Source organism: Thermobia domestica, chromosome 13 (assembly GCF_964235325.1).
Source record: "Thermobia domestica chromosome 13, izTheDome1.hap1.1, whole genome shotgun sequence".
Taxonomy (NCBI): Eukaryota; Metazoa; Arthropoda; class Insecta; order Zygentoma; family Lepismatidae; genus Thermobia; species Thermobia domestica.
In genome coordinates, this window is record NC_137466.1 from 32541837 (window position 1) to 32569391 (window position 27555).

At 34.6% G+C, this 27555-nt stretch overlaps 1 long non-coding RNA gene across 1 annotated transcript in view; it reads right to left on the bottom strand.

Moving 5' to 3' along the window:
* LOC145669155 (uncharacterized) overlaps positions 1 to 27555 on the bottom strand; it is a 99554-nt gene that overhangs the window by 39431 nt on the left and 32568 nt on the right. Inside the window, exon 2 of the long non-coding RNA XR_014128150.1 lies at positions 27354 to 27387. This is a non-coding gene — a long non-coding RNA (uncharacterized LOC145669155). The remainder of the gene's footprint in view (positions 1 to 27353; positions 27388 to 27555) is intronic.

The window sequence follows — 27555 nt, forward strand, 5'->3', positions numbered from 1 at the left end:
CGTATTTCATATGTATATTTTGTGCCGCAAGTTAGTTCTGGAGCACCCGATGTCCTCGACAAATAGCAATAACTTTTGTGAAGGAAGTGCCATGTTGATAAACGTTGTACTTTTCTCTCAATGCTTAACAAAGAAATAGGTTAACGATTTGTGATTAATTCAAAATTCAACCATAATATTTTCACTTAAATGACATAATTAACATGTAATACTAATTCTTAATGTTGTTCTTCAGTTCGGTACTTGTATTACACGAGAAGAAAGATTTGATTTAAATAAAAAATCAACAAAAATGATTTTAAAAAAGATGTTGGTTTTTTCCACCCTGCGTTCATCTTAGTCGTCTTCTGCCAAAGATTTCCATCCTTGGATATTCTCGTCATGTATGTCGGTAAATCCTTCTTTAAATTCTCAGTAGCGCTTGTATACATAGCAATTACTTAGTATAATCCTTAATCGTTTGACGAAAAATTGTAGCTGTATTATGCCCTTCCGCCTGGAGAACATAATGTTGTTCACACTTGGCGGGCGCTTCGTCTACATTCGATAGGGTTTCATCCTCCTATTCTATAATGATTAAACAACAGAGTCTGTCTCTTGGTATGGAGGATTTGTGATCTCTAATGAACAGATTTGACTAATAAGAGTTTCGGAATCTCATCATAATTGCTCGCTTTTTCATGACCTAAAAACTTCGAAAATATGCATGCATATAGCCCTGAAAATGACAAAATATGAGGTAAAATATGGCAGAATGACCGAAAGTAAATAAATAGTTAACCAAAATTCGTAAGCACTACAGTTTATTAGAAACTTTACAAAGTTATTTTGTCCTGGATAAATAACTTTAAGCTCTAAAACTTCGATCATAACACATTGATAATCACACCCTATAAAGAAAAAAAATCGAATGGCGTTCTCCTCGATTCCAATTAGTCTAATATATTTCTGAAGAATAAGAGAAACGCACCTTAAAATGACCCAAAATATGTTTTTTTAAATATAATTTTACGCTCAAATATAAACCTAAAGCTAAAATATGCATTTATATGACCAGCAAAAACCGTATTTTTCTGTTCACAACAATCGAAACTGTGTTTACATTTAATTAGATAAATAAAAAACACGAAGATAAAAATATGATATATTATATAAACGTAAGTTTTATTTATAATCATCATCATCACTATTATATTCCTACGACACAGAAATTAAGGATGTCTCGTCTTGAAAAAGTACTATGTAAGTTACGTGTCGTCACGGAAAATTGGTCTGTTTTTATTAGAAGAGCTATGTCTCGTCTGGTAATATATCGCTAAAATTGTCTCGTTTCATTTCATAGGCAGCCCTAATTATCATAACATTCTATATGTTGTTGGTGGCAAGTCCTAGAGATGATTCCATGCACAGTCGTCCCTCGCTAGTTTACTGATTTGAGTGTAAACTTTATCCCCTTTAATTAAGGTCATCAATTACAGATATTCCATCCCTATTCCTTTCATCTTCTATTATATCTTCTGTTACATTCTTGATTTAACGATTACTTATTCTCAACCAATTTCTTTTTTCTCTTTCTAACTATCTTTATTACTATTTGTCCCCATCCCCCAAGTTTCTTTGTTGTCAATTCCTTCGTAGTTCTAGCTTAGTTCCACCAAGCTAATTTAAGCACTAGCTTGCGCTGTTCAAATTCGAACAACGCCATATTCGAATATCCAAATGAGTTTAGCATTGATAAAATAATCGGATATCTTTACCAACAGTGTATTGTCATAAGTGAATTGTTGTTTGAATAGTATATGAATGTTTGCATAATGAATTGTTCGTACAATGAACATTCGAATAATGAGTAATTGTTCCAATAATTGTTCAAATAAAGAATAACCGTTCAAATAATAAATAACTGTTGGAGTAAAGAATAACTGTTCAAACAATAAATACTTGTTCCAATAATAAATAATAGTACGAATAAAGAGTAGTTGTTCAACTAATAAATAATTGTACTAATATAGAGTAATAGTTCAGATAGTAGATAGATGTGCGAATAAAGAATATTTTTTTCAAGTATATAGTGAATGATATTTTTTTGGAATAAAAAGTAATTGTTCAAACAAATAATAAAATAGTTCCAGTAACAAATAATTGTTCCAAAAAGAGTAAATGTTCAAATAATAAAATAATAGTTATAATAAATCAATAATTACTCAAATAATGATTTTTCAATAACGAATTATTTTAATAATGAATAATGGTTGGAGTAATAACAACTGTTCAATAATGAACACTTACTAAAAAATGTGTCTACAATTGTGCAAATAATTATATGCATACGCGAATTATTATTCAAATAACAAATAATGGAATAATCGATAGAACTGGAAAGTTATGAGAATAACTTGAAGAACCCTCCCTATACGATAGCTATGGGACACATTGGCCAGGTTCCGTGATCAGACGATAGTCAGGGAAGAAAAGCCACTTGACGACAGGGGCAGTTGACAAATCCTTTTTCTCAGACAAAGCCAGCCACCTTCATCTTAATGACTGGAAAACGTGATTACAACGAGAATGCAACTTGCACCTGCAATCGATTTGCACTCATATTTTGTCTTGAACAAACACAACACGTGTAACGGACACGTGTGTTTCTCTCTCTTTCTATTTGTGATTTGTGTCCACTATTCATTACCACTGCACTTACAGAAGATGACGTCGTATCCTAGGTAACACTACCGCCATTATTCCCTTCGGAACAATACTAAAAAATAAAAAATAAAACTGAAATGTCTGTTGAAAAGTGTATACAGTGTTCGGTTGATTGTTCTTGAAACGATCTCTGTGGCTACGATAAATCCGGTTCGAAATTAGGACTGGATCCGCTTCAGGAAAACATACAGACCTACAACCCCATGCGCATAAAACTTCGGTTTGAACCAAGGACAGATATCATATGATATACTTTTTTACTATGTTAGTTTATTCTATGGCCATTCATAGCATAGCAATGTTATAACACCCAGTATGAGTGCACACACACAGTCTATGACGTACCTCTCTAAATTTTCCTAACACGTCTATCTCTAAAAGTTTTACGTGCTTTTCACGCTTAATTGCTCTGATTTTCAACGTCCCTTCTATACGCAACGTACGCCTTCATTAAAATGTTGGAATGAAATTAAATTTTTAGTTTTACATCTTGATTATGTCCTGTAGGCAAAGGAACGAATAATTAATGAGAGTGAATGATTATGAAATAATTGATGGAATAAGAATGTGGAAGGAAACAGGAGAATCTCGAGAAAATCCACCGATACGATGTTGTCTGCCACAAACTCACATAATTGGAATCCATCTAGAGATCCCTCGAACCAGATGTGAGCACTCTCTATCACTGAGCTCTATGCCCCCCAATAAAGAAGTTTCCACTTTAATTATACATTTTCCCTCAATTCTTTCCTTACTTATTGACAGAACATGCTTACGGAGGTACGCACTACTGGCAGCCTTTTTCCAATTTCGATGTCTGAGATGCTTCTTGCAGCGGCGAGCAATCTCACAGAAAAAGTGAACGATATTCTGGCAAAACTAGATCAAGACTGACATGGAAGCATCGTGACGTCGCAATGACCTCAACATCTATCACCAAACAGTGTTAAAACCATTTGGAGAAAGGTAGCTACAGAAAGATTCTTAACCCCTTGGTTATATGCAACCCAATTTACTTGGTTGATTATCTGGTTCCTGCATACTTTCGGATAAGCTTTTTTCTCATTAGATATTGCAAGATCTATAATTGCAAGAATTAGATATTGCAAGAATTAAAAAAATATTTATTTATTTATTAAATAATGAATTGATTAATTATTTTTTCAAATATTCTATACGTAAGAATCTTCCTTAGGAATAGTTTATTGGATTAATGAAAACCGAATCGAAATATAAACAATGCAAATATCCTTACATATATACAGGCACGTAGCCAAGGGGGGGGTCCGGACCCCCCTTCGAGACCAGAAATGAAAAAAAAATAAAGGAAGGATGAAACAAAATGAAATTAGAAATAGAAGGACCAGCGTTAAAAGTTAAAAAACTACAGGAAGCTTTCGGTTACTCTTTCTTATGAGAAGATTTGTATTACTTGCAATACATGGTGGCGAGGTGAGCGACATATCCTGGAAGAGTCAGGGAATTTGAAATTTCTAGAAAAGTTACGGAATTCTCAGAATTTCTGCTACTAGTCAGGAAGATTTCAAGCTTTAGAAAGCATAGTGCCATTGTGTATCAGCGTGGACATTTTTTATCATAACTTTTCGTCATCGCATCCTTGCAGTGTCAAACATGTTATTTCAGAAACAATTTTCTACTGCTCCTTTAACCTGTCATTTGGAACCGACAGTAGTTGACGGAATAATAAAAACAAAAAAATATGTGGAAAGAAAGTTCTGTTAACCTCTGATTCAACAGAGAAAGAAACACAGATGTAAAATAATTTACAAGACATTATTGAATATGTACTTTTTATAATAATGAATATGTACTTTTTGTAATGGTTGAGGTCATAATGAAAGGAAAATTGTTATATTTGAATGAACAGAGGAAGGACGTAAATGTTGTAAAATCTTTTTCAATACATTTTTTTATTTTACTCGAGATTTCTTCATAGTTTGTTATTAAAATACTTACCAACATATCCTCATTTTATTGTGATAACAAAACAATACATGTTGATAGTAAAGTAGTTTAGATTAATCGAGCTCCTGGGCCTTCAGAATTTCATGTCACGCCTCCTCCCCCCGTTACGAAATCCTGGCTAAACGAACCAATATATGTTGCCAGTAAAATAGTTTAGAATGTGTAAAAGGGAGAGTCGTCGTTGCCATAGAAACCACCGTTTCTTAATTTTGAACATATTAGATTCGATTGAAACGAGAAAACTTTTTATCGGACTTCTAAAGAGAATGAAATAAAGTAACTAAGTACATGACCGTGTTTATTACATCTAGGATTCCCAGTCACGACCCCCTTTTCAGTTTTATTTAAAAAAAAAAATAGAAGAAGAAGATGAAGAAAGGAAAAGGAAAATAGAAGAGGAAAGAGGTAAAGTAAGAAGGTAATAAAGAGGAAACTGTTACTGAATATTTTGAAAAAATATGGTAAAGAAAGTGAATAATTATCGAATTCCAATAGCTATTGGGTTAATATTTGGTATTCAGGTGATTAAGGGTAGACGCATGTTAACCCATACATCCCCGATCTAGATCCATTTAACCCCAACTACCAAATTATCCCGATCTAGATCTGAGATAGACGAGAAAGTTTAAGTTTACAGTTTATTCAATATTTCCAGAAGTTCTAGACTAATATCCAATATTTGAAAAATAAGAGACGAAGTTGATGGCATGTTAGAATCGACCACACAGAAAAAAAAAAATCAGAGTATTACATATTCGTAGAAGATTTTGACTCTCACAGTTCTCCCATGCTGATCATTCGTTCAGGCTACTTCAGTCCTTCTTACTTCCTTCATAGAGCCAACTTAAGTTAGTATTAACATTCAATGAGTTTAATTGATAACTACCATTAATTATAATAAGTCACACATATATGTCAAAATAATGGATGCACTTAATAATGAACCTACATTTCACTCACACACACATTCATACAGGACAATGTATACTTCGGGTTGTATTTAGTTAAATTAAACTAACCTAACTACATTACTATATACATTTATTACATTTCAATAAAAGAAAAATTAGTTGGACATAACAGGGAAAAACTTAATACATGGAAAGAATGTTTCATTAACATGCATAGAAATTCGCTAATCTTATCAAGACCAAATAACACATTTCTCTTCCTATATATATATTAAAAGTTGAATTACATAAAAGAGAATTTGACAAAAAAAAAAAAAATAAAAGACAAAAATAAAAAAATTCAAAAATCAATACATTTAGGATTCAATGTAATGAATATATATATATCGTTGTGGAAAAGAAAGAAAAAAAAATAAATATAATTGGTTAATCATCCTTAAAAAAAAAGAAAAAACACTTTAGTAACATTTTATTAGGTCTCTGTCCCAAGAGGAGACATTTCGACGATTTTATGAGTCTTTGTTCTCACATCGATAATAGCTCCTTTTTCCAACTCTCTTTTGCACTGTGGTTTGTGTCCATGAGAGTGTTTAATTATTTTTGTTTTAACTATAGACAAATAGTTGCTTCATATCATATATATATTTATATTTCTCATTTCGTCACTCGACGCACTCAATATAAAATTTCAAAGTTTATCAAGGTTAAAAAAAAATTTATTAAATCCAGTCACAGACATTGAGAACATATTTCCATATTCCGGTATTCACATTAAGTTATCAACTAAATTTCACTTCATTAAATTTAAGACCAGTAATTTTCTTTATAGTATAGATCTTGTAGTCAGAAGATTCTAGTCACTGAATAGTTAAATTTCCGATCGTAGGGGAAGGATTTGTTTCAGAGTTTACTGATAGAAGATTCGTTGGTGGGGCACACTGTTTCGTAGGTTATTAATTTCACTATGATCTCGCGAATAAATTTGGATGAGGATTAGGGTTATTTTTACTTATCTTACGACCTGCTACTTGTTTTACTTACATGCGGTATTTAACATTATATTCAACTTTAATAGTTACAGACATCAGTAACCACTCAACAAAATGTAATTTATTACAATATACGCGGTAACGCTATATATCACAAATAGTTGGTAAAGGTCGGGTGTCAAAAACCTATGGCAACCTAAACAAAACCAGGGTAAATACCGAGCCCATTACATACATACTCGTATATATATATATTCATATTACTCAATACAATAAATTTTACTTTAATATCCATCGTAGTATTTTGTCGACGTTTAAATTTTACATAACCGTTCATATTCGACAAGTATTCATATTTTATAAATATTTATATTTTATTGGCTCAAAGACAAAAACAAAAACCCTGACTATCAAAAATTCACTTTTTTTTTCTCATAAGGTTGCAACATTGTAATTTATATGTATAAACCCGATAATCAATAATCATTTTCAATTTACTAAAGATCCGCATATATATATATATAAAATAGTTGGTGTTATTTAGTGACATAAGAGGTGGAGATGTAACAAATTGAGCAGGCACGTAACTTTTAAAACTATGTAAGCACATATATAGATGTATATAAAAAAAAACCAATGTTATTGGAAACTAGTGGGCCCAGACTACTAATACATACACACTATATGACCAATCAATAGAAATAAAAACCAGTAGTCAGTCGTCAATGGGTATAAGTTGTGCGATCAATGAATAACAAGTAAGTTTCTAGGAATCTGAAAGCATAGTGTACCTTCCCGTCAATTTCTCCCGTGGTGGATTGAATATCGCGAAAATGGTCCTGAGATGTGCTGCAATACCTCCACGAATTGCATCCCTCGATGTCTCAGTTAGTACATACGATCGAAATAAGTGAAATGAATATTGTATGTTTTATGAGTTTCAGAAACCGGGGGGGGGGGGCAAGGTTGAAATTTAAAAAAAAAATCTCGAAGTAATGAAGACAGAGAGAGATAGAGAAGAAGGAAGACGAAGAAATAGTGGCGCCAAAGACTTAAGTGGGAAATAACTAACGCTACAAAGACAGAAATCGAATTTCGCTCTCAACAAAATCCATAGCCAAAATATTCTTAACATGCCAAAAGGGTGGTCTACTCAAATACGTAGACTCAAGGAACGCCCTGCTGCCAAGGATGCAAGTTCTGTGTCCATCAGATCCCAATCCCACAAGTATTTGGTTGTAAGATTGAAATCCGATCCCCGTATCCGGCCCAAACCAGCAGGTTCCCGGAAATCGTCCGGAAGGTTAGAGAAGGCGCTAATTTAGAATTTCAAGAAAAAAAAAATCATCCGACCTCTTGGAAACTAGAAGATTCCAGAATAGTAATGAAATTAGAGTAATAGCTAAGATATCCCTAATGAGAATTTGCCAAAATAAAAAAAATTAAATAAACTGAATTTTGGATCGGTGATTTCAATAACCAAATTTCACCGATGGCTACCCTGCGCAGACATGCCACAGTCTGGGACGTCGTTAATTTCCCTCATCTAATTAAACTAAGAAAAGACATGAAAATACTTAAGGGGACTAGGGGTCGACGTCCGGGTACGCTAAATTTAGTAGCAGTTAATTTAATCGGATAGTCCGAACTGAGTTATATGAACACTGCACAATAAATAAATAAGGTAAGCAACAAAAAAAAAAAAAAATCTCGGAGAGGCTATGAATGTTAAAGGTACAAATGACCAAAACCTGTACTTTTCGATGATCACAGGATATAGCAGTTGGTTTTCTTAATTATCATTTTCTGTCATCCTTTAGAAGTAATTCCCACATGATACTACTCTATCTATTGAAAGGCTTAAGATCTGGGGCTGTTATTATGAGGTACATAAATGCAAAGTAACACACAATTCCCAACTATAATTTACTATCCAAGTAGCAAACTCGGTTGGATGAATGCACTGGTGTGGAAGTCAAAACGCGAGAGATTTTTTTTTTCTTCGTAAACATATTCATATTTTCACTATATAAAATTCACTAGGCCTATCCATTTAAATATAGGGGTCATCATCTCATTCGTATTATATATCATATTATTAACATATCATTACATTCATTCATTATCTACTAATTTTCGCACGAAGTAATATTTTATAAACACCCTATTTCGTACATTTTACACGCAGGCCATACACATATTTACATTACGCAGTAATAAATATATATATATAACTATCACAATCTATCACGCTCAAACCACCACACGATCACATTCATCGAACCACGTACTCTTTATTTCGAAGCACCCAAATTGTATTTACTTTGCAGGTTTAAAAAAAATCATACATGTATTTACGGAAAGTTAAATTGTCAATGATTAATCTATTTCTGATTTGTTGATAAAACTGAAGCAACAATGGAATTTTCTACAGCCACGGGAAAAAAAGAATTTAATACTACATTTTTAAACAAACAGTAACAGCATATGGGCTTTACTTCTATTAAGAAAATAGGTGTTCTTTATTTCAGCGGATTATTCATTTACTATTGGACCTAGCAAGCTGAAATTTTCAGTACAGTAAGATCTCATGCTATTTTATATGAAGGTATACTCATCCGAACCGAAAACCATGTCCACGGGAAGTAATTTGAGAATAAATGTCCAAAATCAAACAATCTAAATCACTAAGTCATGCGATGTCATAATGTCAACAAACAATTGACTACCGAAAACTGACGCTATGGCGCTGTAGTGGAGGCATAATTTACCGTGTACCGAAATGTATACTTGTACTCATTAATCAGAAATTTAATATTTACTCTGGTTTATTTATGTTAGAAAAATGGTACTAAATTAAAGCATATTTATACACTGTCCAAATCGAAAATTCACACACTCACACAAAACTACTAACTACATACACCACTGTTAGTACTATACATAAAGACAACTAACTAAACTAGACATGCACCATTTAGTTACATGCATGTTGACGAAAATAACCTAACACATTAGATTTAAAATACATTACTCCCTCGTCGATATATACAGTCGGCTCTATTTAATTTAAAGGGGGTCAAAAATGAGAAAGGTAACACTAGGTCTAATTGACCTGACCAATTGTTTACATAATGATTGCCAAAAATTGATGCCCTGGGGGCACCTTAATGAGGTTTATGGAGGGACCCTTCCCCTGAAAGGGGAAAAGGCCCTAAAACGAACAATAACTAACCCATTCCCCCGCTAGAACCGGTTCAATTTGGAAAAGGGGATAGGAGCCCTTTTGAACTAACTTAAGCTGCCATTATGATTATTTACAGTACTATCAAACCTACTACATACATGCAATTACGAAATAAATAATGATAAATCACATTTACTGTATACACGACCAACATGCACTAATCAGGTCGTAATTTCCCTAATCCCTAATTGAATTTGGAATAACAAAAAAAATAAAGTCACTCTTTCACTTCTGCTGTTATAGCTGGGCAGCAAACATGGCTTCCTAGAAAACAGAACTCCGGAATTTGTTATTTCACTGAATTGCAGCTTCTTTACCAAAATTTGTGGATTTTCCGGGCTCCTATTCCGTTGTAAAACTTTAACTATTGAATTACATTATATGTTACCTTAGTTTTCCTTGGAAATCCGAATCCTTCCCGAAAAATATGTGGCACAAAAATCACAAGCTGCTCCGGCTAGTGTGTCTTCGATTATTCTAATAACATTGCGCCGAAAAAGCCAGAGGTAGGAGAATTCCTCCAATCAGAACGAAAACTTTAGCCGCGGAAATTACAAAGCGAATGGAAATTTGGTAAATCCAGATATAACCGGATCTGAAAGTGACTATGGACTACTGAGAGGGGGTGAGGGAAAAGGTTAGGTACCTGACTAAATTCTACATTGGTCTGAAATTAAGAAAATTTATATCCAATGACAGAACTATGTTTCGGTATGACGTCAGAATGGTAAACCTTGAAACTTTTCAACTTATATATCAGAAAATGGGATTTACACTTAATCAAAATGTAAATAAATATATTATACAGTGGGAATATGGTTATTAATGAAACCTTTCGATTCATTGTATTTAATTCGAAGTAAAGGGAGTAAATAAATTGTGTAGCTGAACCGAAATTGAATGAAAAAAAAAATTACTAGGTACAGGGTGCGTAAAAAAAAATTGCCATTACTTTCAACTGTAATGGTACATTACAAATGATCGAACCCCTGGTGTGATGACCACAGTATTTCATGTGACGGAGCCCCCCCCCCCTTCACGAAATCCTGGCTACGTGCGTGCGTACATAGAAACATAAAGATAAAATTCAGAACCTCATTTTCTTTTTTTTATTTCACATGTTGCGTTATTAATATGTTGCTTGCAAAGATCTGAAATGTGAACATAAATACAAGGAAAGATATGAATGACAAAAGAAGTCTTTAGGAATAAGAAGAGAGGATTCTGTTTAAAAACTTATGGGAAAATGTTACAGTGTTTCGTGTAGAGTATGGTATTGTACGAAATTGAAACTTAAGAACACTATTAATAATAATAACTAGTAGGTCTTGAAAATGTAAGTATGGAGAAAATTAAAAAAAATAAGTATAGAAAGAAAAAACATTCAGAAGGTGATTCACAGACAAGAGAAATGAACAGTTTTGGAGGTTATTGAAAGCAAGAAATGAATATGTTTAGGTGACTCTTTTAGAAAAAAAAATAGTACGGTATCCTGTGAGAATGGATAGGAACATATGGTGAAAGGAAAACAAGTGAGGAAAAGAAAATTAGAATTGATGAACGGTATTATGCCGAATACATTGTCAGGTCAGAAGGATGCAGTCAACTGAGTATCGTAAGCACGAGATCTTTGTAGAACTATGGTTCTTCGCTAATCTCTCTCCTACTTTTTTGAATTTCTGGGAAGAACTTCATGAAGAATATCAAAAATGTAGGAAGTCAGCCAGGTAGGATCTACACAAATGCTAGACTAACATTTTTTTTTAATAAAAGAAAATTTTGAGTGCATAGTTTAGGATGTCATAATTGTTACAGACCCAAATTTATATATTACATGTAATGTCTTGAAAACAATTACTAGATTATGTAAAAAAAAGTTCTGTAGATACTATCTATAAGTACGTAGGCAGAAATTTATTTCATTGCGGTCCAAAGCTTTTGGGAGCGCTTTAAATTAAGTATGAGAATAAATTAAACTATTTTTTTTAAAAATCACTCCTAAAATTAGACTAAATTTACAGAAAAGTAGGGATTTTGGGGAGGTCTAGACGCCCAGAACCCTCCTTATCTACATCCCTATCTAGTTCACTTTCTTCCTGGTCTTTATTGCCTTTGTGTTATTAATTTTTTTTAAATGAATAAGCTTACCGGGGAGTCTTAGTTTGTATGTGGGTGATGAAATAGATCGAAAAATTCGGCGATGTAAAACTCAGGTCTTCATAATAATCTGGTGCTTAGTTCTAACACAATGAGAAACGTGAAGTTAGAATAAAACACACAGCTAAGCGTTTTTTTTTTTTTTGTATTATGTGCACTAAACATAAGTTTGTCCCATGAAATTCCACATTATGTACACAAAACTATTACACACACACACACACACATACTTACGTATAATCTCCATCCTTTGTGATAAGTTTGGCAAACAATATAGACCATAAAACCCCTGACAACTTGCTTATCAATGTAGGTTACTTTACTGTTTCTTTACGAATGGAATGTACACCCCTTATTTTTTCTCTTCTTGTGGCATATGTGCTTAGTAAAAGAAACAACACACATGAGAGGCCAGGGCGACAGGTAAAGTCTACCACGAGTTCAACGACCCCTGTATGTCGTGGCTTTAATAACCGCTTCTTGTTTGAGTGTTGGGCCGGGCCACCTGTTAGCAGAGTGTGCTGTTCACACATTTTTTCTTTCTTCATATGAATGTATGTATGTATATCTCAACACACATGTATATCCCTTTTCATCCGTAAAGAATTCTACAGAATACACACAATGTTGCAATCTAAAGTGATTTTTTTCTTTCATTCCTAATATAGTTTCTATATATATACATATATATAGGGTGTTTCATCAAGAATACTCAATGTTTTGATACCTAAAAGTGTCGATTATGAATAAGCGTTGTACTTTTAAATCATTTGATAAGACTTGCATCTATTGCGCACAAAAGTACTTATTTATTGATGATTAATTTTTGCTTTAGATTCTAATGCGACACCGAGATCAAGAAGGAAGACCTTTGCATAAAGTAGCCCTTTCTTACAAGCGATCTTGCCACGAAGAAAAGAGTATTGAAAGATGTATTAAGAAGTCATGAAAGATTCTTCTGAAGTGTTGCCACGGGACGAGACGAGACTTCAGGTTGTCTCGTCTCGTGCAAAGCATTTCTCGTCTCGAGTGGTTTTGTCTCGTCTCGTTTATGTCTCGTTTCGTGGCAACACTAGAACGGCTAAGGTTCACAAAAAAGAGCTGTTATGCAAAGTGGCTAAAGTTACAACTTTCAACCAAGTTTGGTTTGGTTAACAGAGCACACAACACACAACACGATTACAATCTTCCAACAAGGACTGCTTAGTTTCGAGTGAACCAGTAATGAATTACTACAACAGGAATATTTGTCAATACCGTCGGTACTGTCGAAAGACAAGACTTACCCACTTATTCTGAAATCCTTTCTTTTTTTCAGAACTTCTGGCGCCATTTCAACAAATAAGGAGGCCTATGTGACTTCCTGATTTCAAAAATGGCTTAGGTTCGAATAACATCTTAAAACAATAAAAAAAAAATGTCAAACCAGTATTCTTTCAAAAGTCAGTACCGAAAAAGGCTGATACGTTTCTGTCTTTGTTCGAAACGAGAAAGACCATGAAACAATGGTTAGTTACTGATAAAATTGTCATCAAGAGAACTTGTACTTCTATAACAGGATTTTTATACGATAGATATTCCCACCCGTAGCCCCTGGAATGAAATCTTCTGAAACACTAATCTCTGTGAATGCTTTAGCATTGTACTTGAATCTGGAGCACTATCACAAAATAATTAAACTTGAATCGATTGAAAAATGGAAATGAAAGCTGTTTGTAACAATCATTTAATAAAAATAACTTTAGGTATTCCCTGTTCTTTGTAGGATAGTCCTCATTTGAAGTAATAAACGCTAGTATACATTCCAAAGACAAATAATTTATTCCGAGTTAATAAATCTTTAAACAAATTCAAAAACTGTGTTTGCATTTTCGAGACACGAGACAAGACGAGACATTTCACGAGATGCCTCGTCTCTTCTCATGTCTCGCCTCAAAGGGTTCTGTCTCGTCTCGTGGCAACATTATTCTCCTGTTTCTGAGAGATCGAATCTGTTTTAATACAAACAGTTAACGAATTATAGAAAAAAACATGCTTATATATTGTAATTTAACAAACAAACTCTTCGGCTATTTTCAGTTTTTTTTTAAAATGGCTAGTATGATTTCTGGTATCAATTTACTGTCACTATGCTGTATCGTCCCGATTCGATCACTAGGTATAAAGTTCAAAAACGAAATCTGAGAAACTGTTTATATCCAGTATAATTTGGACTTCTTAGTCCTAATACACATTTTGTAATCATCGTAGTAATCATAGGCATTCTGCCATTATTGGCAGGTCGCTTGCCACAGTTGAGAAGTTTCCATGCTCCACGGTCTTCCGCTAACCTCTTCGTCTTCACTTACGACTTTTCTGTTTTGATATCGTCCATTAATTGTAGTCTTCTTCGCCCCTCTCTCTCTTTCCTGTCACCATATCCTCTAAGTACGTCCCTCATGATTCAGTTCAATCTTATCCAATGTCCCAACCAGTTTCTCTTTCTTTTCTTAATAATATCTAAAATTGTTCTTTTCTCCCGCATCATTTCTAACACTCTCTCATTCGTTTTCCGCTCGACACAGTTAATTCACACTATTCTTTTCCTCACATACATTTCGAAAGTTTCCAGTCATTTCTAATCATTTTTGTGTAATATCCATGTTTCTGGTTTATACAGCACAATTTTTCACACGAAGTATTTTATGACTCTTTTTCTCAACTCTTTATTCAAGATTCCGCAAAACAGAATTTTCTTTCTCCTAAAGACTTATTTCGCCATTCCTATCCTTGCTTTTATTTCATGTTCACATTTCATATCATTACTAATAATACTACCCAGGTATCGAAAATTTTTCTGCCCTCTTACTTCTATATTTGACACCGCCCGCTTCGTTCCAATCACCATGGCTTTTTTTTTTTAAACATCTGATTGATTTTCTTTTCAGATTCTGCAACAAGCGCCACATCATCTGCGAACCGTATACATCTAAACCAGGGATGCAAATAAGCACTCGCCTACTTGCCCTGGGCGAGTAGTTCATCGGTGCGGGCGAGTATTTAATATCATACCAAAGGTAAGTAAACGATTTCTATTGCGGAATGTGGGCTAGTAGCTTGTTTCTTGGGCGAGTAAAATTTTGTTGCTTATTTGCATCCCTGATCTAAACATTCGAGCTCTTACTGAAATGCAATCTTCATTTTGTAATAACTACGAAAAAAAAATCAGATCAAATTTTAAAATTTTACCTACTTTATAAGGATGAATTTACTTTTCCAAACTATCTACTAAGTACTCAAAATATTAACTCGAGTAAGATAAACGCACCCTTCTTCCCTGAGCTATTTTTATACTACTACCACTATTATTATTATTATTATTATTATTATTATTATTATTATTATTATTATTATTATTATTATTATTATTATTATTATTATTATTATTGAGGCTAATGACCTATACATTTGCATAGATATAGACACTATATTAGCCTACAGAAGTAATAAATAAATAAATAAAAGGAAAGCTATATAGACGAGATGCAACAGGAGCGAGAAAACAAACAATAATGCGTTTCGACATGAGACACAAACGATTCGTACAGATATATATATATCTGCCATTTATCACATCTAAGCTCTATTTAACATATGAAACTGTGTATAAAATTGGCTATATGCAAACACGAAAAGTAGCATTCTGCAGTTTCTACACAGTGTGTGTTTGCATCATGCCTTGTATATTTAAGCAACACCATGATGGGTGTCATTTAGCGCATTTTTCGACATACAATAAACTGTTTCCTCGCCTTCAGCAACCAAACAGCAGTTGTTAATATGAAATATCTACATGTTAACGGCTTGGAGTGCCTACGTCATCTCTGACTATTTAGCCCATCGATTTATACCGGGAATTATATTTGGTTTCCTTTGAAACAAACAGGAATTTTAATGATGATATTTTACTGATTTTTCCTTAATTCTAGTTAAATTTCCGTTGTTTTTTTTTTCAAAATCAAGTTGTACATAAATTTAATGTTACTTAAATACATTTTATTAAATATTAAGATTATATATATAACATATTAATACAATTAAACCGTCAAAATTTACGCTATACTTTTCTTGACCATAACAAAAATATGAATTTCTCGATTTTTCGGAAAACTACGCATCAAAAGCCTGTCATTTTGTTCATCTCGATCTGATCTATCGATTGACACATGTCCTCTCTTTGGAAAACATTATAGATCTAATCACGTACGAAGCCGGTTTTCCGATTTTCGATTCGAGGGAGGACTTGAGGGTCAAACTTTACAGTACGAGTATGTATCGTGAGACTTTATACCTGCAAGATAGGCAACCCACAATGATCTGCTGTGCTGCGGGTTGCTTGATCTGAGAGACAGAAGTTAAACTTGAAGGGTTAATCTTAAATTTGGGGGTATATCTCATTAAGCCTACATCTTTATCAGCGCCATGGTGTAATAACAAAAGGGTGTTTGCTAAATATGTACTTCAATATTAGGGTTATCTTCATAGGTGGCGAGAGTCGTAGAAGCGTCAAATTTAAGGTTTACTGAAAGATTCTTTTTATCAATTTTCTCCAAAACTATGAATGAGGATTTATTCTCATTCATCTATATATATAAAAGAGAACGTACAAAATCCTTTGTCCGCTCATCACGCTAATACGGCTGAACCAATTTCTTTCATTTTTGGGGGGTTGTTAGGATTTGGACCCTAGATGGTTTTTATCATATCACTTTAATTTTCAATTACCAGTGTCTTGAGATAATTGACCATTCAGGTGTCCATACGTACAAATCCTTTGTTATTAGTTCATCATAGGTAAAAATAAACGTATTTATATGCAACCCGCATGACCGTGTGACTCGGCGGGTTAACATAAATGACAGGCGCTATAATGTTAACATTTACTGCAATTTGAAAGCGAAAAAGTAAAAATTATCTAAGTAACAAAGTTTATTGCGTTCCGGGGTGACCGCAGCGAAGCGGGGCGGGTTAATATAAATGACAGGCGATATAATGTTAACATTTACTGCAATCTACTATGGTTTTTATCATATCACTTGAAAGCGAAAAAGTAAAAATTATCTAAGTAACAAAGTTTATTGCGTTCCGGGGTGACCGCAGCGAAGCGGGGTGAACGCTGCTAGTATACGTATATAAATTCAGTTTAATGAGATCTTTCGATTCGTATGTTTCTCATTTATGGACTTTTTTTTCGTTAATCGATAGTAATATTGTACAATTTATGTTGAATGTCGTCTTAACGTTATACATTGTGACGGTGCAAATGAACAATTTTGGCAGATACAGTTCCTTTCAATTTAATGGAAGTACCTTGTAAAGTGTGCAATTTACCAGATAAATATAGCGTTGGACCACATTTCGCCTCCCAGAACAGCTCTGATGAGACGTAGAATGAAGTTACAGAGGCGAATGGTAACAAGTGGGATATTACGCTCTTTCTCATGCAATACATCACTCGACTCTGTAAGAGAGGATGGAGGCGAAAATCTGCGTGATATTTCCAAAACAAACTGCAGATGATCAATTATATTGAGGTTCGGAGATTCTGGGTGCGGATGCGGAACAGAAGATATGTTTAACTTCATTATAGAGTACTTCATAGTACGCGCAGCAGCTCCAGTTGTGTGAATTGGCACATTATCATCTTTATCAGCTTGGAATATGGAGTCATTCCCTGAAAACAATATCTTGAGCATAGGATGCACGTGGTCCCCTAAAATGGAGAGATAATAATGCACAGTGACGCAACCGGTAGGTGTCAACACGGAATCCACTGAAAACCAGGACATTGCGGCCAATAATATCACAGATCAGGCGCTCATGTTTTACAGTTGGGTGCAGACACTGCGGATTGTACACTAATTTGGGCAACTGCCACACATAAATATGGTCCGTTGTTTGATATAAGATGAATGATGGCTCGTCTGGCCATATCATACGTTTCCGCTTATCAGCAATCCATCTTGCATGCTTGCGGCACCGCTAGTGTCGTGCTAAAACGTTTTGGTCCTTTACCAGCCGTTTCACTTATGCAATCTGATTCTGTATCTTCATGTCATGTAACTCAAGGTGGGGGGTGATTGTTGGCACAAGCTGTGGAAGGCGCTGTTAAATTTCTTCATCACTTGCACCGCAATCTCATGACGATTCTCAATGACAAGCCTCAATGCTCGGCCAACATGTAAATGAGGGTTTCCTCCGTCCACTATTCCTCTTCGCGGATGTAGTTTTCCCGTCAGTTTTATAGGCCATCATCACCTTTGACACTGTCCCTCGCGACACACCCAACATGCTTGTCACTTTCGGACCACATAACCGAACGCCAACAATTAGTTCTCTTGGGAAATCAGAGAGTTGGTCCATTTACTTTATCAGAGGGCAGGTGGTTCAGTGGTAGGACGCTTACCTCTGGTGCGTGAGGTCCTTGGTTTGATCCCTGGCCAAGTAAGTTTGTGGTGAACAACATCGTGTTCGTGGATTTTCGCAGAGTGCTCCCGTTTCCTCCCACATTCTTATTCCACGAATTCTTTCATTATTATTCCCTTACCTTAATCATCCGTCTCCCTTAGCCTAAAGGGCATAATCGTAGGAGGTTAAACTAAAAGATTTCATTTTCATTTTTACACTATCATCGTTTCCTCAGTTATTCCAAACTGTCGTTCCAAACTGACGTAGTACGGAGTTTGCCCTAACACTCTCCACCAATAACCCAGCGTTCTGGTCGGCGCCTGACCGTTGCCAACGCAGACATCTTACGTTGTTTCTCACTTTGGAGGTTTCCATTAAACTGATAAGTGTATCTATGTATTTTGGTTGATACGAATTGTTCCTTTCTTTCTTTTTGATATTAGATTCCCTTCCCTCTCACATCAACAATTTGCTCGTGCCTCAAAGAAATTTCAAGCAGGTCAATATTCAAGGTCCGCAAGATTGATCTTAAATGACATTGAGAAGCTTTCAACTGCATAAAGGTGTATTATTTAAAAAAATATATGAATAAAAATTATTTCTGAAAATTTTCTAGACGGACTCGGCGTTCATGAGCCTTTACGGGCGCTGTTACATTTATTTCAATAATTATCCCAGTATTCATTAGTGCAATATCTTTTTCTGTTCGTTTTTCTAGTATTCGTATATCCGAATATTTGTTTTTCATTATTCCAAAAATTATCGAATAATTAATCTATATCCAAAGTTGCTCCCATAATCAATCGTTATCCGAAGTTACTAGAATAACGAAAATTTGAGGAATCCGTTATTTGGATATTTGAATTTTACCAAATGTAGTAAACCTGGTGAAATGTTTATCCTTTTTATTTTTATTTTATTTATTTATTTTGCTAACAGTTATTTATTCATGCAATGCATATAAAAAATATACACTATTAAGTATCATATTCTTTGTATTGTTGTTTCATTTCTCTTAACAGTCACACATAGGCCTACTACTTGTAACTACTGCTGCAAAAAATACCGCTCTTTTTCGAGGTGAAGTTTGCTTCATAAAAAGGTGGGTTTCTGAAAGAAAGCGGATTTTTTTTGCCTTTTTATGAATTTTTTTTCAAGTTCTACCTTGGTTCTCCTACAATTAAGAAAGTGCGTTGACAGCAGGTAAATGTCGAGATGGTACCGAACATAATAATCTCAGACCGCTTCCTTCCTTCCCCATTCTTTTCTTCCTCTCCAATTCCCCGGTATGTGTGACGGGCTAACATGGCCATATATACCAAATGCCTAGAAAGCTAATTTCTAATCCTAATCCGAAGAAAGTGCATTTACAATATTGCATAGAATTTTATGTTCTGTCTGGGTTGGCTGTCTTGATTTGTATTTCTAACTGGCATTGGATTCGTATTCATCAAATCTACGTTATGCGTCGCACCTCACTGCAAGTGTCGTATTGGTTGCCTAACCATTTGATCAGGAACATGGGAGTTCCACATTTTGATATACAGTTTGTGTTTTATTGATTGTCTAAATTTCACGATAAAAGTACCACAAACCAATAAATAGATACAAAAACATTTTTTGTTTTGTTATAAAATTTCGGTTATATCTCGTTCTCCGTTAGGCAAACACTTTATCCAAAGAGTCAGATATTCCATTAGAATCTAATATGGATGCAATTTTCAATCAGATGAGTCACAAACAGCTATTTTGAGCATGATATGAGTTTAATAGGGTAGCAAAGCTTTAGTATCCATATCATTCATTCTTCCTTTATTATTATATCGTAATAAACTGTTTCGAATAGTGAACTTGTGGATAGCACTGTAATCTTTCTTTTCGACGAATTTTATTGGCCTCAAATAATATACACGAGTTACTTAGATGAGATTTTACTTTAATTATAAAATTTTAATGACAATCCTTTCCCACGAAATCTAATATATTTTCAAAACAGTTACTGCTAACATTATTACACTTTTTACTCAAGTATTTTTGTCGTTGGAAGTTCGCCCGGTAGCACTACAAACAAGAAGTTGGGATTAGGCGTCCATTGATTTGCACTTTTCTTTCCTACTAAATGAGCGATTTTCTTTGATTCCTGATTTTTAAAACTTTTTTTTTCTTTCTTCAAAATAACTAACTATATGATCTATGGAACCCAGAGGTTCAATGCCCCCTCACAAAAGCTCCCCATTGACTTCTGTCCTTAGCCAAATGGATCCAGTTTCTACTTTGTATTCCTATTCCTGCGAGATCCATATTAGTACTGTCCTCCCATCTTCCTAATATTTTTTTTTTCGATTGGACTTCCAGTTAAAACTTTGAAAGCGTTCCTACTTTCTTCCATTCTCGCTACATGACCTGCACACCTGAGCGTCCTAGATTTTATGACTCTAACAATGTTTGGTAAACGGTATAAATTATGTAGTTTCTCGTTATGAAGTTTTCGCCATTCCCGTTTCTCTTGGGTCCGAATATTCGTTTCAGGGTCCGAATATTCGCCTCAAATACTTTCAGTTTGCGTTCTTCCCTCAGAGTAAGCGACCATGTTTCGCAACCATACAACAACAGATATTTTTATCGTTTAATATATTTTAAGCTAGACGTTCGTCGACAGAATTCACGACGATAAAAGATTTTGAACTTAACACGAATTTCCTGCTTTCAGTCGACATTTAATTTCTTAGTGGATATGGTTTTGGTTTGTTAATATTGATCCTAGATATTCGGCAGTATCCACTAATTAGATGTTTTTCGTCTTAAAGTGGGAAAACAAACATGGAACGTGCTTTTTCCAATAAATAGAAAAGTTAATAAAACCCAAAATTTCCCAGGCAAAAAAGCTGTGGGAGGAAACTTTGTTATTTTTTTTAAAAAAAGCTGTTTCTTTTTATCTTGCCTCTACTTGTATTATTTCTAACTTCAATGAGACATAAGCATAAACTGAAGGTATCATAGATATCGTATTGTTTGACTCATATCGGGGAATAACACCTTGGTCCGGTGGAAATTTTATGTTTTGTGCGTGAGTGTAATGCAAAACTTTATAAAATCTCTTGCACATTTGAGATTGAAACACTACATAACTGAAATAAGACCTGACATGCTCTCTACTGTCAACTCTTTCTCCTAAACCTTCCACGAGAAAGTATTATCGTATTCTTCAATGAAGGAAAACTCTAAAATACCAAACACACGAACACAAATATGCTCCTTAGTGCAGACAGCATCTATACACATAAAGAATGTCATAATGTAAACTCTGCGTATTCTTCGCTCTTGTATGAACAGGAAAAAATCCGGAAGAAACTGTAATAAAAGAACTTGCAACCGATTGGCTGTTCGGGTTTTATGCGTCACAATACCAGAATTTCTACAGTCAAACAATAAATTACAAATCATCTTAGAAGTTTGCATATATAATTTGCGAATGAGTTTCACATGCATTAATGAGAAATATCTATACATTATATATTTGTCAATATTTTTTTAAACTGATACTCAGTAAACTTTGACATTTTAACCAGTTACGACTCCTTGGAGATACGCTGTTTGGTTTAAGTATAAACATCAAAGATAAATATGTTCTGCTTTTCATCTACTTGCACTGTTTGATAAATCAACTTACATCTTCATATAGAAATATTAATTGGTGACAATTTTGCTCAGTAAAGTTGCACATACGGTCCATTTGGAAGACTCTGAATGTTTGAACAATTTATTTTGAAAAGAGCCGATGAGTCATAACTTACACTTAAAAAACGAGCCGGTGAGTCATATACTTTTTAAATTTTATGTAGCGTTCATTTTTACATAGAGGTTTCTGCACGAAAATAACCCAAATTCTCAGATAGTTTGCACAAAGATACAAATTTTCACATTGTTTGTATCACAAATGATGTATAAACTTCGATCATTTAAGTGCAAGACCCATATATGGAGTACAATCACAAAATCTATTTATACTTTAATACGAAAATTATATGAAAATCAAAATCCTAATAAGACACAAACACAAATTAAATGTTTCACTTAATATTTGTACATCAGTGTAGGTAATATGCGTAGTTAGCATACGAATCTTTGATCTAGAGTTCGATTCCCGATGAGGGCACAAAGTTTCCGATCTTGCTCGAACCTCGTGGAGCAACTGAAGAGATTACCTGTATTAGAAGGTATTGATAATCGGATCTAGAAAATCCAACCATGGCGCTGGGACCCGTCGGTTGGATATGCCCTTCGTAAGTTATAGAACTAGGTAATTCAGTTAAGTTTAGGTTAGATTAGTTAAATGTGATATTTCGTCTCTCAGCAAAATGTTTTTTTTTTTTTTTTCCTGAAGTGCACACAATTGATGAAACGCTGTAGAATGATAATATAGGACAAAGAGGAGAGAAGATCACGCTCTTAGCCAGCAGCATCCTTCGGAGGAAGGCCAATTGGATTGATATTTTGTGAAGAAATTGTCTTATCCATATCGCCATAGAAGGAAAGACGGAAAGAAAGCGGAAAATAGGAAAGGAAGAACACAAGTGATCAATGATTTGAAAAATAGAATTAAATATTGGAAGTTAAAAAGAGAAGCTAAAGATCGAGAAATTTGAAAGAAACATTTCCAGGCAAAGAAAACAAAACCTCTTGTCCTAGAACCTGCCAAAAGGCAGAATACTTAATAATACGAGTAATAATAAAGATAATAGTATCTATTAAGTCTGAATTTTATGAATTCAATCAACATTTGAAATTTTATAGAGTTTTTGTAGAGCATGTTCTTTTGGGAAAAGCAAGCTCTAAGAAACTATATGATATATATGTGATATATGTATTAATAACATCTTGGATTCTATTTTAATAATCTTAAAATAAGAAATTTCTTTAATCAGTTGTTGTTACTACCCTATTTTTACGAGTAAATTAACTCACTTATGTTGAATGTCTGCAGTCAAGCTCTGTAGAAATGACTGCTGAAATAATTAAGTAAAGTTAAGAATCGATTTCGCTGAAGGATGTGGTTCATTCAGTTGATCTCAAGGTATGGACAATCAAAAATCAGTTCCTCATATATTCCTATGAGAGTATTTATGGCTATCATCCTGGCTTGATAGACTACCCCGCAGTGCCGATGAGATTAACGGGTGTAATCCTCAGGAAGAAACTGTTCGTGGAGTGCAACGCTAAAATGACTTTCAACCAAACTCCTTCACGTGGTGTACACCGTGATGCTACTAGATCTATCTGTTGTTCAGAGACAGAAGTAGCACTAAATATATCATATTTCAAATTTTCCTTTCAGGAGACACCAATTGTGCGTTAGTGGATGAATTGAAAATAAGTTACTATCGGCGTGTTTGTGCATAGATCTAGCTTAGGTCTACGTCAATATAGTAACGTTAGAGCCTATTTTAAAATATTTATAGCAGATATGATATTTGGTATTTTAATTTACTACAGGTATGCTATACTGGCTCAATTCGATCTGTGTCTGCTGCACTCAAATGACATCCTTAATGTATAACGAACTAAACTTCCCGGGACACATGACACATCCCTGATAACCTCTTTTTAAAAAATCTGCACCGTTATGAAACATAATATATTCTTCAGACCTCCCAACACCCTTCCTCTTTCGTGAACAGCCATTGTTGAAACATGATTTTTATGGGGTATAAAATATAGTTTTTCTCCAATACGTTAGTTGCTAAATGAATTAAATGTTTAAATTATTTTTCGTCAATGTATCCTAAAATTTAGTTGACGAATTTTGCATGATAACTTCCTCGCTTTGAGGGCAATCTTGGAGCCAACAACATCCATATGGTTATCCATGGCATACTAGCTCCTGAAATATGGCAAAAATAAGCTAACTTTTGCTATAAGCTAATGGCTTACTAATAGCGACTTTTTTTTTTTTTTTTTGCATATGAAGGTTACACTTGAATAGTTTCCTAAGAATAAAAACAAATAGAATGTAACAGTTTATTAATTATTCGAAACTTGTATATTCTTAATAAACTGCTGCAAATTTGTGATAACGAACTTCATTTAATAACTTTTTGCTGTTCAAAACACATCAAGTTTTGAACCAGAAACTAGAATAATCTGGATAACACCTAGAAGTAATATTCATTGTGACATGCATGTTAAATATTGTCCTTTCACCATTAACTTCCTTATCATCTATTGTAACCTGGTAGGCCCCACTCCACTCAGAAAAGGAAACATATGTCTATGGAATTAATCAATGTATTAATAAATCAAACTTTTTCTTTCTGTAATGGTTAAGTAGTGTTTACAAAAAAATACGATGCCGTTAGGCAAATTTCCAATTATTTAATGCTTTTTATGTATTCTGTGGTGGGGTTACAGTGTACAAGATTCTCATTTTATGGACGCTAACGTGTCACTGGAATCAAAAAGTATGTGTTCAATGACATTTCTGTAATGGATAAATTAATTACTTATCTTACCTTTCTACATGATTGACAATCCTGGAAGTATTTAATACGTCTATGTTGGGCGTTCTTTGTACACTTGGAACAAAATTCACCTCCTTCACCCGAAAAATAAAGACAAGCGCCGGTCTTATGCAAATGAAGCAACGTAAGCAAATGCAATGAGCGACGCCTCGATTCAGGCGAAGAAGAAAAAGAAGAAGATAAAACAAATCCTGAGAAGAAAAATGGAAACTATGCCTACGTGGACACTAAGAACCAATTGTCACACGCACTAACACATATACATGCTCATACGTGACAATGCAATTGGTGGTTGCAGCATTTACTTCTCTTTTTTTTCTCATTTCTTTCTTTCCTTTATTCTGAACCTGCATACTCCGTCCGACCAAGCGATCATCATACTGCAAGCGTTGTTGATTGCGCGTTTAAGAACAGGGACGAAAAAGCTCGGTGCAACAAAACGGCTCAGCTGCATTTGCTATGGTAAACTTCCTATCCCACTGTTATGCACTTTTCGTTCTTTTTTTGCGTCTTTTTAAATAGTAAAAAAAAAAAATCTTCCTTCTGTTTGTGAAAAGAAAGAGGAAAAACATATGAGAGACTGGAGAAATAGGTGTGACTCGGAAACACCATTAAAAAGCGCAGGTTTTGTGGTTTAAACGTTGGGTTGGAGAGCCCAAGTGTCTGCATCACAATAGCTCAAGACCCGGAACTCCACTTACTGCTATAGATATGGTAATTAACTGTTTTCATTCTACACCGTTCACATTGCTCAAAGTTTTTGTGCGTGTATTCTTTGACTTGTTACTTTACAACCTTAAAAAAGGGGTTGATTATTGTTTTTCTACGTGTCCGCCTTGCCGTATAATCTGTCTATCAATTAATTTTCTATTGAATTTTATTTTATTTCTCACGTCGAGTTCTTGTGGACAATATTTAGGACCTTTCTCTGTATTTATGTTCTCTATATTGAATTCATCATACAAATGAGAGACATGTTGGCTCAGTGATGAAGCATTCATCTCTAGTGCGAGAGGTTTCTGGTTCGAATCCAGACTGAGATTTTTTTTGCTGAATATCAATGTAATTTCATGGCCATTTGCTTTCATTCATTATCCGTTTTCTTTAGCCTAAAGGGCGTACCGAGAGATTTCAAATTAAACATTTCATTTCATCACACAAATCAACAGATGAAGTCTTTGTTATCTGAAGGATTGATTTCATTTGATTTTAGTTTAGCGTCCCGTTCAGCATCGAGGCTATATGAGACGTGGACCTACTGATTAACGTGGAATCCGAATCACATGAGCTCCCGCCGGGAATTGAACCCGGGTCTCCCACGCCTAACCGCTTAGCCACGAGAAAGCTCATTATCTGAAGGAAAAAAGACCCGATATACTAAATTATTGGCCTTGTGCCAACGATTCGAAACAAGCATGGGAGGCATCGGTCCTCAATGGTAGGGCGCTTAACTCTGGGGTGTGGGGTACCTGATTCGATTCCCAGTCAACTCAGTTTGTGGTGGACAACATAGTGTTAGTGGGTTTTCTTGAGGTTCTCCAATTTCCTCCCTCATTTTCATTCCACCAATTCTTCCATCATCATTCATTTGCCTTAATCAGCTTTCTCCCTTAGCCTAATGGGCATAATCATAGGGCGTTAACTGAAAGAATTCATTTAATTTTCTTTCAAGAGTGGGTTCAAGCACCCAAGTTGAATTCATTACATCACACTACGGCCGCAACTTTTGGGGGAGGGGGCAGGAGGGGCAATTGCCCCCAAGGAAGCTCCCCGCCGTTCGAGGGGGCCCCACTTTAAGACAAAATTTCTTACTCTATATACGATACAAACATGAAATTATAAATGAAGCATCAAACAAGTTCACTACATTACACATACAAATCAGCACACGAAAGGTAAATAGAACAAAAATGAGTCGTGGGCCCATTTCAGTAAAAAAATGTCTACTATTTAAATGTCAGGGGCCCTAGAATAATTGTCCAATTAATTAATTTGTCATGTATGGAATGAGCCGAGGAGCGTAACTAACGGCACCGCAGACCTTGCCGTGCTGGAGGGCCACAGGCTCCGGGGCCCACAAAGAGTAAGAGAAAGATGGGGAGAAGAGGCCCAGGAATTAGAAAAACAACTTTTCCTAGGGGTCCCAAATATTAATGCTTTCCCCCCCCCCCCAGAAAAAATCAAAGTTACGGCGCTGCATTACACATGTAGTTCTCGTATTCATATCTTAATATAATTCGTCTGGGACTTACAATCCGAATCACCCTCCTTGCATACGCCATTGAATATTAGTAATTCTATATGCATTAAACTGTGCGCATATCGTAAGTTAGCATATCAGTTCTAGTAATAAATACTATAGGAAATGTACATAAAATTTGATCGTACTTACAATGAAGGCGATGATCAAAAGCTGTGGATTCAATCTGAAAGGAAGAGAAAATATGATTGAATACAACGAAACTTGATAAACTATGCAAGCAAACAATTTTCACATTTAATTAAATCTATGACAAAGGAAAATAGAATGAATACTCTAATCGCAGAAACTAAAGTTACTATTTCTTACTACAACCGTTCGATGGAATTTGCTT